This window comes from Bos javanicus, chromosome 13, assembly GCF_032452875.1.
Source record: "Bos javanicus breed banteng chromosome 13, ARS-OSU_banteng_1.0, whole genome shotgun sequence".
NCBI classification, from domain to species: domain Eukaryota; kingdom Metazoa; phylum Chordata; class Mammalia; order Artiodactyla; family Bovidae; genus Bos; species Bos javanicus.
Genome location: NC_083880.1, coordinates 4,532,438 through 4,547,324, shown reverse-complemented (window position 1 = coordinate 4,547,324; position 14,887 = coordinate 4,532,438).

Below are 14,887 nucleotides of genomic sequence, written 5' to 3'. Positions count from 1 at the left end.
CAGTAGAAACCAGGGGTCTCACACGGTGCTTGTTACTGAAGAAACTGGAATTTCTGCCATCATTGTTTGGGGTAGAACCAATAGCAAATATCTGATTTTCCTGGTGGCTCAGATGGTAAAGAATCTGCCTGTGATACAGGAGATCCAGGTTTGATCCCTGAGTTGGGAAGATACCCTGGAGAAGGGAATGGCTATCCATTCCAGTATACTTGCCTGGATAATTCCATGGATAGAGGAACCTGGTGGGCTACAGTCCATGGGGTCACAAAGAGTCAGACGTGACTGAGTGACTACCATTTTCACTTTTTTTCCTTGTGCAGAACCCATGGTCAGAGTGGATTTTGTATGAACTGGGTAATTTATGGCAATGGGCTTCATGCCCAACTTGTTCCTCCCCCATCTCCCTGAAAGCAATATCGGGGGTGGTTGTCTGAACCTCCCACTGAGGGGCATCAGATATACCCTCATATCACTGCTTGATACGCTTTCAGGAAAACTCTGGAAAACCTCTAATCCTTTGAATTTCAAAATGGAATGCTGAGAATGGTTATATAAATCAATCTTAGGTGCAATCTGTAAGAAAAACAAATCTACGAACCGTGGCTTAAAAAGTAGAAATATATGGTTTCCTTGACATTTACACATTTTGAACATGAATCAGTACTGAAATTATAGCATGATCCTCCATGGTACCGTGGACTCAAGATTCTTCTGTTTTGTTGTATATGGATGCTATTCACAAGGGAACTATGGGAACTCCCATTTTTCCTGTCATGTTCCAGCTAGCAGGCAAGAAGACAAGTCAAAAGACACTCTGGGCATGGATGTATGCTGCTTCCAATTACATCTCAAAGGCAGAATTTAGTTGCATGGTCATCTAGCCATCAGGGAGGCTGGGAAATGTAGTCTTTATCCAGGAAGTGATTTCTAGCTAAATTTAAAATTCTATTACCAAAGAAGAAGGTGAAAACAGATAGTAGAGGGAAACCAGTAGGTTTTTTCTTTCTTTCTTTCTTTCTTTTTTTTTTTTTTTAGTGTGTTTTGCAACGGCTTCTCTTGTTGCCGAGCATGGGCTCAGTAGTTGGGGTACATGGGCTTAGTTGCCCCAACATATGTGGGCTTCCCAGGTGGCACAGTGGTAAAGAATCCACCTGCTAATGTAGGAGACACAGGTTTAATCACTGGGTTGGGAAGATACCCTGGAGAAGGAATGGCAGCTCACTGAAGCATTCTGGCCTGGATAATTCTATGGACAGAGGAGTCTGGCAAGCTATAGTCCATGGGGTCCCAAAGAGTCGGACATGACTGTTCATGCACTAACAAACCTGTGGGATCTTTCCAAATCTGGAATCTAACCCATGTCCACTGCATTAGCAGGTGAATTCTTAACCACTGGATCACAGGGAAGTCCCCAGTAGGGTTTTGATACAGGAGGAAAAGCACCTCTTTTTGCTCATGGATAGTTGTTTCATTTGCCATCTGAATATGTGGATGTCTCATACAAATGTGATTAAAGTGGAATAGAGCTTCAGTTCAGTTCAGCTCAGTTCAGTCGCTTAGTCGTGTCTGACTCTTTGCAACCTGGTGGACTGAAGCATGCCAGGCTTATCTGTCCATCACCAACTCCCAGAGCTTGCTCAAACTCATGTCCATCGAGTCAGTGATGCCATCCAACCATCTCATCGTCTGTCTTCCCATTCTCCTCCTGCCTTCAATGTTTCCCAGTATCAGAGTCTTTTCCAATGAGTCAGCTCTTTGCGTCAGGTGGCCAAAGTATCGGAGTTTCAGCTTCAACATCAGTCCTTCCAATGAACACCCAGGACTGATCTCCTTTAGGATGGACTGGTTAGATCTCCTTGCAGTCCAAGGGATGCTCAAGAGTTTTCTCCAACACCACAGTTCAAAAGCATCAATTCTTCGGTGCTCAGCTTTCTTTATAGTCCAACTCTCACATCCATACATGACTACTGGAAAAACCGTAGCCTTGACTAGACGGATCTTTGTTGGCAAAGTAATGTCTCTGCTTTTTAATATGCTGCCTAGGTTGGTCATAACTTCTCTTCCAAGGAGTAAGCGTCTTTTAATTTCATGGCTGCAGTTCATCTTTGCTTCACTTCAAAAGAAGACATGGTCCAACTCATTCTATTTCAATCATATTTGCTAGTCTTCAAAAAAAAAAAAAAAAGAAGACATGGGGAAATATGATATTTTAGTGAACAGTTTAAAAAATCAAATTTCTAACTAGATTGGTTATTTCTTGCATAATTGATAAAGAAATCAACTTGAATTAACACCCTAGTTCTTTAACCATTAGAATGTATTCTGCTATGCCATACTCTCATGACCGGAATCATCTTTTATTTATTTTAATGGAACCAGTAAATGTGTCTACTGTCTTGAGTTCCACAGTTTGACTTGTTTTATTATATTGAACTGTGGGGATGATTATTTATTTACCATATGTTACAGCCTCAATCTGTGCTTTTAATAATGTCTCCAAGGCAAATATTCTTTTCTTCCAAAGCAAAAATTAGCACTTAAATGCCACTACATATGTCCTCTCAGATGCCTCTATGGACAGCACATTCAGAATCAAGCAGACCCCAATCATTGACTTGCGAGGAACATGTGCATAAAACTTTATCAATCACTTCTCCATCCCAGCAGGACAGATGGCTTTTACCACCATTCTCCCCATGGCCCAGGAAGCAGTGCTGAGGGCGGGTCCCTGGGTTTCATACAGAGGAGAGGCAAATATAGTCTCACAATGGAAATCGATCAGCTGGTCTCCTCCTAAGCTTATGCGAAAGATTTAGACTACACTCACACACTACTAGAGGTATGAGAATCCATCACAAAGACACATTCCAGAAGATTTCACAAGCAGCTTTATTATGCTTCTGCTCTGGCAGAAACCCTTCCTTGTTTGTCAGGCACTGTGCTAAACAGCTAAAATACATTATCCTAAGTCATTACAAAATGTTAAGAGAGGCTTTGTTACTTATCTTCTACAGATTAAGAAATGATGCCTCAGAAGTGCCTCAGGGAGTGGGTGACCATGCCCTCCTCCAGGGGATCTTCCTGACCCAGGGATCGAACCAGAGTCTCCTATATCTCCTGCATTGGCAGGTGGGTTCTTTATCATTAGCGCGACTTGGGAAAAGCCCAACTGATTATATAACTGAGTCCTTTCCTGTTAAATTAATTCTCAACTTCTTTTGCACACAAATCTGTCACTACATGTGAAATCATGATTGTTCTTTTATGGGACTTAGCTCTTTATTACCAGTTATGTAAATAGTATTTAGGATCATTATATGTACTATTTAGTATTTTTTTTAATTTATTTTTAAAAATTAGTTTTTCACTTTTCTAAAAAAATATTTATTTGGCTGCACCGGGTCTTAGTTGCATAATGAAGATCTTCCATCTTCATTATGACACATGGGTCTTTAGTTGCAACATGCAAACTCGTTGCAACATGTGGGATCTAGTTCCCAGACCAGGGATTGAACTCATGCCCCCTGCATTGGAATGTAGGAATCTTAGCTACTGAACCATCATACAAGTCTCTAGTATTTGTTTTTAAAAAGCTACGTATGTCAGTGGAAAGAAATATGTTGGTCTGAAACTTACAGTAAAACCATAGCATTAATGTATTTGAAAGAGCAAAGAGACATGCCACAGAGTATGTTAATAATGAACAACTGATGAACTAGAGATGGTGAGAAGTAAAATGTTGTTGTTATTGTTATTTAGTCACTCAGTCATGACCAACTCTTTGTGACCCCATGGGCTGTAGCCCACTTGGCTCCTCTGTCCATGGAATTTTCCAGGCAAGAATGCTGGAGTGAGTTGCTATTACCTTATCGAGGAGATCTTCCCAAATCCAGGGACTGAACTGTGCCTATTGCACTGGCAGATGGATTCTTTACCACTGTGTCACCTGGGAAGCAGAATACACTTTTATAATTTCCATATGTTCCATGGTAAGCATGTGTGAATCAATAATTGGAGAAATTAAATGCATCATTTAAAAAAGACCAGGACTTAGAAGTAAATTTATTACAGACATACAAGCATTCATGAAAGCTTTCAGAATTTCAGTGTCACAAAATAAATTTGGAGGGGCTCTCAACCATTGTCGAGCAGGCTCTTTGCTCATTAGCTTCATAGTTTTTCTGACCACTTTGTTGACTTCTAGTAGATCAAGGTCTTTCCCATTCCACTGGACAGAACATAGAGAATAGGGAAGTCTAAGAAGCTAGAATGTGTGACTGTCTCTACATAGCTACTTAACCAGCCGAAAGGAGAATGAATCATCCATTTTGCTATAACAGAATTAGGGAGAATGAATCCTGTATCCAAAAATCATGGTGGAGGAAGAGAGAGGTCTGGGAATTACTGATGATCCTTGTCAGGGGTCCCAGCAAAAAAAAAAAAAAAAAAGTGAGTTAGGTCAAATGAAATGGATTGGGAGCCCTTGCCTAGGAAACAGACACAGAGTAGAATGCACCAGATATATGTTTTACTGAGAGCACATGGTGCTAGACTGTTCCTTTCCAGACCTCTGTGTAAGGTTACTGGAGATAGTTTCCAGACTTGTGTGACTTAGGATAAGTCATTTCACCTTCTGGGCCTCTTCCCTTTATTTTGAAAATGATCACTCAGATCCTCCCATAAGGTCCTTTCCATATTAATTCAAACATATTAATTCGACCACTGTTTCATCTCCAGAAGCTTCTTTCCCACCCACCTCATTGAGGAATGTTTTCTCTGATGGGAAAGCACTCTCCTCTGGAGAAACCCTCTGTGTCACATCCCTTATTCTAACCAAGCTACATCCCCTCCAAGTTCAATTAAAAAATGTGAACCCCATCTACTGAAATCATTTTTTTCTTTTTTAATAAATTTATTTATTTTTGATTGAAGGGTAACTGCTTTACAGTATTGTGTTGGTTTCTGCCAAACATCAGCATGAATCAGCTGTAGGTATACTCATGTCCCTTCCCTCTTGAACCTCCCTCCCACCTCCATGAGCACACACCCTCAAAATACTGAATTGCCCAAGAATGTTGAATTCCTGAATTGCTATAACTTACCGGAACATCATCCACAACTCGATGGTGGACGCAATGGCACCTCTGTCTGGTGACAGCGGTGGAGTGTTTCGACAGAAGGTGTCCTGGTTCTATAATGCCAGAGAGGATATCTGAGCGGCGGGTGGCTGGGTGGGTGCAGGGGCCCACTGCTCCTGGGACAATGCTTCAGGGCTTTTCTCAGTGGCTTGCACAGTGAAAAGAAACCTCTAGCATTTCATAGGATAAGGCAGGAAGATAATTACGGTGACTGAAATAACACAAGGCTGAGCTGACGATTGGGAAGATGGTGCGCATTCACAGTGAAAGAGAGGTAAAAGACACTAGGGAGAAAGAGAAAGCAGAGGGAGGCAGTTTCCTTGAAAGACCTGAAAATGAGCAGGAGGGAAGATAAAAGGCCAGGGGCCGCGCACAATAGCCTCCGAGCCCCCTAATTCTCTGCTCTGTATTCATCGCGGTCAACTCGGGGAGCCCTCAATGGGGCTTTATGCTGAGCCTCATTATCTGCTCAGAGATGGAGGGCGGCCCATGCAAATGAGCCCACAGCTAGGCTGTGAAAACACTGCAATTTGTCAGCACTGAGATAAACAAATGAAGGGCATGCTGCCTGTGGGAGGCCGCCCCCTGGGAGCTTTCAGGGTATTTTGACACTTGTTGTGAGAAATATCTTCAAGGTCCCCACACTGGCTCCCTCCTTATCGTCAGAAGGGAGAAAAGGGGTCACTAATTTACCTATGACTGAGATAGCTAGGGGGCTGAGGGTACCTCTGCTTTTATCCACTGGTACGTCGGTCCTGGATTAATGTTCTTCTCATTAGGCTCAGCTTTCTTTTCTGTCTGCTGCTTGCTCAACCTCTAGGAGGAGGGAACTTTTAAGCCTCTGGGAGTGGTTTAGGGGAGAAAACACACACACAAACACATACACAAACAGCAAAAAAAACTTTAGTAAAGTGATGCTTGTGGCCAACCATTGGAATGTGGAATCATTCTCATGCCAAGATGCGGGTGAAGGAAAGAACTCCCGTTTTCCGAAGAGTGTGGCTTTGATTCTCCTAGTAGCATTGTCTTGTTGATTAAAGGAAAATAAAATGGTCCCATGTTAATTGTTGGGAGCTTACAGGCTGTGCCCCTTCTGTCAGCTGGAAGGGCTAGCCAGTCAAAGCCAGGCGGAGAGTCGGAACAAAGCTGCCTTTGGTGATCTAGTCTATTCTCCAGTTTCTTAAAGGACTTTTAATGATGCTCTGGTGACAGCACCTTAGAAATCAGATCAAATCAATTGTAGCACATTTTCAAAAGCGAGATTACACCACAAAGGGGTCGCCAGCCCTCCCTGAGCACGCCCGGCCACGAGGCCGCAGCCGAAGCTTATCCGCAGCTGTCGCCCGGCCTAAAGCTGTCAGGCCCATCCCCACCGGCCCACCGGGAGCCCAGCCCGGTGGCAGGGGTGCCGCATCCCTCTCAGTCCCTCCCACAGAACAAGAGTCACTAAAACTTCATTTGTGCCTCTTGGCCACTGAGGCCCCCACACAAACCTTTCTGTTCTTTGAAGCAGAGTGATGTGGACTTAATTAAGTGTGGTAACTTATGTGTGGGGCTGTATTGATGGCGGAAATGGGGTACAGATGTGGTGTGAAATGTTGGTGAATTACTCTTGTGAAGAATACAGATCAGGGTGAGTGCCCATTATCTGGGGCCAAAAGGAGTTCCTGGGCACTCAATTACCGCCTCCTTTGTTACCCCAGCGCACCAGATGGTTCCAACACTGAAGAGTTTTCCATTATCATAACATTTTTCTAGAGCGCCTTTTCTTCTCCGCCAATGCACCATAAGATGATTACCTTCTCAGGGAGAGCTGATTGTTGGGAAGGGGCTGGGGGTCAGGCCCCGAGTCTGAGAGGAGGAGCAGAGACGGGGCAGAGGGCAGCATGCTCAGCTCCGGGTGGACGGCTGTGCTTCGGGCCGGCCCACAATAGCTCGGGCCCCTCCTCCGCGGACCCGCCACTCCCCTTCTGCTCCCAAAGCCAGAAGACGCACTGCTGTGTGTGACCGGCTGCTCTGCCTTCTGTCAAAGCATTTCCAGCCAAGTGAGCAGTTTTTCTTCTAAGGGACGCAGTGGCCCTCAATTGGATTCATTCCTGCTCACTGGCACCGGGGAGGCGTCAGGTGAGGACAAGAGTAAAGGAGCTTGTGAATATAAGGGCTAGTCATTAACTCGGGGCACCCAACCCTATCATCCGCCCACCCGGCCCCAGGTCCGGAGAAGCGGGGAAAAGAAACAACCCTGTGGTAAATAAATAAATAAAGCTCCACACTGTGACGAGCTCTGAATAAGCAAGGCCAGACCTGAGACTCACAGAACTTGCAAGTTTGGAAGGATCCCAGGGCCTGCAGAATTTTCCTGATGAAAGAAAGACAAAATGGAGACTGGGTGAAATCACCCAGCGATGGAGGCTGCTGTTTTGTCCTGGCTGGATCACCACTGGGAAACAGGGAATTTCAAGTGATGCTTCCAGACATGGATTCCAAATCAGTGGACTCCAGAACTCACATGGGGAACAGGAGATGAGCACTTCTTCCCTCACCAGGCTGTGCCCAAGACTCCCACTGTCCCTCTACCATTCCTTGCAAAATGCCCCTTCACTCTGCAGAGTTCTACTCTGGAGAGGTTTCATATCTATGCTGAAAGGGCAAAGGACCCTCCAGACCTTTCTCTGAAGTGAGCTGTTGTTATGGTTGCATCTGTTTGCTAAACATCATGATGGTGTTATGCGGAGTAATGCCTTTATGACTTTCCTTTCTCAAGACAAAAGCACAGCCCTAGTGGTATCTGCTTGAAACCTGATCATATGGTTTCCAAGCCTGGCACCCACATCCTACTTTGGGGTTAACCAAATAAAACTGTATTTTGGTTTGGTGCTGCTAGCACGAAGGAACGATCTCTAGTTCAGAGTTTATGTTTATTTAAACTGCGGCCACCGTGAGACACACGTCCATTTTCCGTGACTGAACAAAAGCCTCCCCTTCCTCTCCTCTTCCTTCCAAAAGGAACATTGCTCCCTGTCATCCTTATAAGTGTTCTCCTATTTACAGCTAAGAGCTCCAAGATGGCATTGGCTCATCAAAAGAGAAATCAAAATGATGTCGAGTTGTAGCCTAGAAAGTCAACACTGAGCACTGAAGGCTACTTATTATTCACAAACTCATAAAGCCACTGACATGTCCTGTGTAGATCCAGTTTCAACCTTGTCTTTACTTTAATAAATGAAACAAGTTGTTCCAGCAAATGAATAATCAAGGGGTGATAATGTCTGGTTTCCTAAGCATGAGACAGAAATTTCCATTTTTCTGTAACAGCCACCACCATCAATCAAAAAGAACTCAACAGAAATCTCTAAACCTGATTTTGGCTGCAACTAGAAAAGAATGTATATACATGCTCTTAGACCCAATTACTATACTTTCATAACCAAGCGCTTCTTTCACTTAATTCCAAAGAGCTGTCTAAATAGCTCTGAATATCTTTTTGTGACACATATCCAATCACCCCATGTGATCTACCAAAATTGGGAGAAGTTAGCCCAAAAGAGAAAAAAATGAAAGAGAATTAAAGATTATGGATACTTATTCAATGTAATTTATAATCTTCTATGTCAATATAAAAATACATTACAGCCTTCTCAAACAGCTGAAGCAATGTATCGTATATTGCCATATCATCTGGTGAAGGGCTAAATTCCTTCACCTCTTGCACGTTTAGCTGCAAATCAGTTTTTCATTTCTGTAATAGAAAATTGTTCATGTATTTTTATATCACTCCCTTTTCTTGACTAGTATTTAAAATCAAAATGGTATTCTGAAAAATGGCCAATGTGTTTTTTTAGAAATAACATCCCAAGCAGCATGCCTAAACATTACATTGCATATGGAAATTTTTAAAAATCAAATTAAGAAAAAAGATTGTAAGGACTTCCCTGGAGGTGCAATGCAGGGGGTGTGGGTTCAATTCCTGGCTGGGGAGCTAAGACACCACACGCCTTGCTGCCAAAACACCGAACCATAAAACAGCAATCTTGGAACAAATGCAGTGAAGACTTAAAAAAAAAAAAGATTATACTGGCCACCATTGTGAGATGAATTCTTGAGATTGCAGCTTGAGATACAAGCAATTCTGTTCTCTGTCGTCACTATAATCTTTACTGTATATAAAGTAAGACATTTTCAAAACGTAGTGAGAGAAGAATGCTCTGATCTCCTAGACAAGTCTATGACTTACACTTTTCAGCAAGTGATTCCTACCTGAGGTACCATCCCTTTTTATTTTCTAAATTTAGTAATAGGTGGAACAGAGAACTGTTTGCTGCTAACACATGCTTAGAGCAGAAATCCTGGGACTTAGAATTGTAACAAAGACATGATGTAGCAATAGATCAGAGAAGACTTCAGCAGGGGCTGCAAGGCTGAAAAGACCACGATGAAGTCAACTGAGAATTATCAAACACACCGCCTACATCTTAAATGTTTGAGCTATTTATAATTCAAGGGAAAAAAGGTATCTCCATACCTTTGGTGAGAAATCACATTGTTTTTTAGTAATATCCACTCTGCTTCTCTCACTTGCAGGAGAATAATTCAGTTCCTTGCTCTGCTTTTTGTTGTTGTTATTATTTATTTATTTGACTGCATCAGGTCTTAATTGGGTCATGTGGGATCTTTTGGTGCAGCACAAGGACTATCCGTGGGGTCACAAAGGGTCAGACACAACTGAGCGACTAAGCACAGCACAGCACAAGGACTCTCTAGTTCTGGTGCCTGGGCTCAGTAGTTTCGACCCTCGGGCTTAGTTGCTCCAGGGCATTTGGGAATCTTAGTTCCCCAACCAGTGATTGAACCCACGTCCCTTGTATTTCAAGGCAGATTCTTTACTGCAGCCTCTTTACCAGGAAAGTCTCTTTCTTGCTCCACTGATGCTGGTTTTGCCCTGTGTTTTATTTTGTGACTTCCCTGGTGGCTTGGATAGTAAAACGTCTGCCTACAATGCAGGAGGCCCGGGTTCGAGCCCTGGGTCAGGAAGATCCCCTGGAGAAGGAAATGGCAACCCATTCCAGGACTCTTGCCTGGAGAATCCCATGGACAGAGGAGCCTGGTAGGCTACAGTCCACAGGGCTGCAGTGTCGGACACGACTGAGTGACTTCACTTTCACTTATTTTGTGACTTACTTTGGGCCATGATATTACCACATGAGTCACAACAAAGGCTTTGAAACATACATACATATTTCCCCTTGTTTACTGATGTCTCCCCCAACATCACAAGAAGTACATGCCCAGCTTGCTTGCTAGGCCCCGAAAGAGAAGGAACAGAGCTGGACTGCACTTGCGAAACCCAGCCTCAATCAGTCACCTCCCAGCCCATCCACGTTGTGTGAACAAGCCAAACCATGATCAGTAGAGCCGCCCTGCTGAGCTCAGCCAACCTGCAGGCATCCAAGCAACAGTGCTTATTTTTGTAGGGTCCTAAGATTTTGTGGCTATTTGTCACACAGCTTATGCTAGCATAAGATGTGTCTTCTTGGAAGTGACCTTATTATTACACTGAATACTTTAGTGCTGTAGTTGTCAATCGTAGCTTAACAGATTCTGATTTCATTCAGCTGATTGATCTATTTAAAACCAAACCACCAGTATTTTTAAAAAATCCTCAAGTTGTTCTGATGCACAGCCAGAGTTGGGAGCCATTGATATGAAGATGTGATATCTATCTATTTATGTCGCTGTATATGTGAATGTGTGTGTATGTAAAAGGGGGCATCGCTGGCAGTGGGCTGGTCCTGAGAACAAAGGCAGAACCTTTAACTCTGATAGATTTATAGAAAGAAGAAGGTAATCCTTCTTCTTCGCAGAATGGATTTCAAACTTGGAACATTGTACATTATATCAGTGGCCCCCAGTCTTTTCAGCACCAGGGACGGTTTCATGGAATACAATTTTTTTCTCAGATGGGGTGGACTGGATGGTTTCAGAATGATTCAAGCAAATTGCATATACTGTGCACTTTATTATTATTATATCAGCTCCACCTCAGGTCATCAGGCATTAGATCCTGGAGGTTGGGGACACTTGCATTATGTGGAGAACTTAAAAAAAATGCAGAATTCTAGAGTCTTCCTGCAGAGATTCTGATTTAACTGGTCTTCAATGTAACATCAATTTTTTTTTTGAAAGTTCCCCAAGTAATTGTAATGTGAATCCAGGAGTGAAAGCTATTGGTGGAGCAAATAGCATTCAGGGTTAGTAAGAAGTGAGACCCATTCTTAAGGGCTGTGATTTCAAAGCGAGACTTGGCCAGCAGGCCAAACACAGAGGAGTTTCCACAGTCCAAAAGACGTGGCATTCATATTGGTGAAGAGGGCTAGACAACTCATCTTTTGTTCTTGGGGCATGAATTGAGATGTGATAGCAAGAAAGCACAGCACTTAGTGAGGATGGAAGCATAAAGTCAGGCTCAGTAAAGAAACAAAATGTACTGGAGGCTCTGAGTTACTGACCCGAGGCATCTTTTTGGGTAACTTTGCTGAAAAGGGGACTGCTCTAAGACTTTGAGTCTGGGTTGGAATGATTAAGATGAAGGTTAGGCCAAGAAGGGTAACCACCCAACTACAGAAGCCAATTTGGTGGCACCCATGAGTCAATGGAGGAGATGTGACTGAAGAGCGCCCTGGGGACACACACAGAGTGAAATATACAACCCAGCCTAGACAGTTCTGTCAGCAGGGCAGTTTTTTGTTTTTAAAACCTGTGAATCTAGAACTTTGTGTACTATCTCTTGGTTTTAAAATACTGGCAACAACAAAAAAAAACTTAAATATTGCACAAGTTGGGAGACAGGGAGGTTGAGGTTGACGTTGACACATACACACAGTTGATACTGTGTATAAAATGGACAGCTAACGACAGCATACACTGTAGCACAGGGAACTCTACTTAAAGCGTGGTGGTTACTTGAATGGGAAGGAAGTCCAAAAGCTATGGGATATATGTGTATATACGACTGATTCATTTTGCTGTACAGTAGAAAGCAACAACGTTGTAAAGCAACTATACTCCAATAAAAATTAATTTAAAAAATGAACAAAAAAGATGCTCTTGAAATAAATTTGGACTACCAGATCATCAGTTATGATCTCAAGGCTCCGTGTTTCCAACTGTTCAATGTAACTTTGATTTCAGCTATGCCCTCTCATCCCAGTGGCACAGCAGATCAGAAGCAAAAGCACTAAGTGAAGGGGCATTGACAGAGGCCAGTGTTAGGGCTTGAATAAGTCTTGTGTCCTGCCAGAATCTGTGCAATACTTGGGCGGGCTTCTAGGAAAAGCTTTCAAGACATGTGGTTCTAAAGGAGAGAAAGGTTGTAGTCTGAGTTTAGTCCTGACACAGAGCTCCGCTGCCTCCCTGCATTTGAAAAACCTCTTCTGTGTACTGACACACTCTTATTTAACACATTGGGCTGTTTTTTTCTTCAAAACAAACAGCTCTGACATATATTGACTCCGAATGTTAGTTTCAGGTGTACAGAAAAGTGATACATACATATTTGTTCTTCAGATTCTTCTCTGTTACAGATTACGAAAATATAGTGTGTATGTGTATATGCTTGCTCAGTTGCTTCAGTCATGTCTGGCTCTTTGAGACCTGCCAGACTCCTTTGCCCACGGGATTTTTCTGGCAAGAACACTGGAGTGAGTTGCCCTGCCCTCCTCCAGGGGATATTTCTTACCCAGGGATTGACTCCGCATGACCCTACATTTTGTGGCCCAAATCAGAACACATGGTCCACCAGTTTCTTGTATCATTTCTGAATGTAAGAAATAATTCAGGAGAACTCGTCTGAAGGCCAGCAATTGGGGATTCTGTGCTGGTTTTACAGGGAAGGCAGAGATTGTTTGAAACCAGGATGATGCAGCCATTTGTGTATATATTCATAGGGAGTATATATATTTGATACTAAGACTTTGTAGAAATTATGTTCTACATTTTCCTTTGTGAAATGCTTTTTCCCTTCAGTTTTCAGATATCGAGACTGACTTTCCTTAAGTCCATGCTCCTTCCTCTTTCACTATCCTTCCCTTTTTCCCATCCATACCACTAACCTGTAGGTTTCCTGCTTTATGACTATAATTACTGCTTTTGGAGGAACAGAACCTTTTGAAAGAGAACATATTTTACCCAAGCTGATAAAGGACTTGTTCCTGATAAAGAAAAGGATGTAAAAAGTTGGGGAAATCTTCTTTCAGTTCCCACGCACTCTGATACTTCATTCCTTATACATAGAGACACAACTGATTTGAGCCCCAGAGCAAATCTGGAGATTGGAGCCACTAATTCCAGGCTGCAACCATTGCTCAGGATTTTGTTTTCTATTAAGGACCTGAAGGTAGGCACACATTGCAAATCTGATCTTTGACAAGAAGTTCAAAAGTAAATGGAGAAGGAAATGACAACCCACTTCAGTATTCTTGCCTGGAGAATTCCATGGACGGGGAGCGTGGCAAGCTACAGTCCATGGAGTCGCAAAAGAGTCAGAAACGACGAAGCAACTATCGCTCACTCAGAGGTAAATACCACATTGCAATTCCATTTATTCCTTCAGTCAACAATACTAGTGACAGTCCTATTACATGGCAGGCACTGTGCCAGACAGTGAACATATAACGGTGGGCAAACTAGATATGCACATTCCTTTCTTTACGGAATGTGCAGCCTATGAAGACAGCAAACGCCCAAGCCTATCAGCCACGTGTATACGTGTATCCCCTTTATCTTGGATTTCCTTCCCATGTAGGTCACCACAGAGCGCTGAGAAGTATTCCCCGTGCTATGCAGTAGGTTCTCATTATTTATGTATTTTATACATAGTAGTGAATATATGGGGCTTCCCTGGTGGCTTAGTGGTAAAGAATCCGCCTGCAATGCGGGAGACCTGGGTTTCATCCCTGGGTTGGGAAGATCCCCTGGAGAAGGGAAAGGCTACCCACTCCAGTACGCTTGCCTAGAAAATTCCATGGGCAGAGCAGCCTGATGGGCTCTATAGTCCATAGGGTCACCTAGGGTTGGACATGACTGAAGCAACCAGCAACAGCAGCAGTGTGCAGTCTCCCAGCCCATCTCACCCCACTTCCCCCTTATCTCCTTGGGACCCATACATTTGTTCTCTATATCTGTGTCTCTGTTTCTGCTTCGAAAATAAGTTCATCTATACCATTTTTCTAGATTCTACATATATGTTTTAATTCACTTTTGTTTAAGAAACTAAAACAACATTGTAAAGCAAGTATACTCCAAAAAAGACTGCAGATATTAAGAAATAATACAGAAACTAATAATAAATAATAGCAGGAAAAATATAAAATTACATTTGAGTTAAGTGGTAAAAAGACAAGTGCTAAGAGATTTTATCTGGTCAGGCAAGAGTGGGAAAGTTTTATTGGGGATGGAACCACTGAACTGAGATCTGAGGGGTAAGTAAGAGTTAACTAGATAAGGAGGAGAAAGCACTTCCTGGAGGCTGGAATGCCGCGTGGAAGACCCTGTGATGAGAAAGAGCACTAGGGAAGAGACCGAAGCGCTACCAGGATGGCTGGCCAATATGGAGAGAGAATTCAGGATGCGTTATGAGGCCTGAGTGATGAGTAGAGACCAGAAAGAGAAGGGCTCTGTGGGCTGTTGATGTGTGCTGTTTGCCCAGAGTATGAAGCCAGCGGTGATGGGTCTATTCTCTACTACCCTGAGGG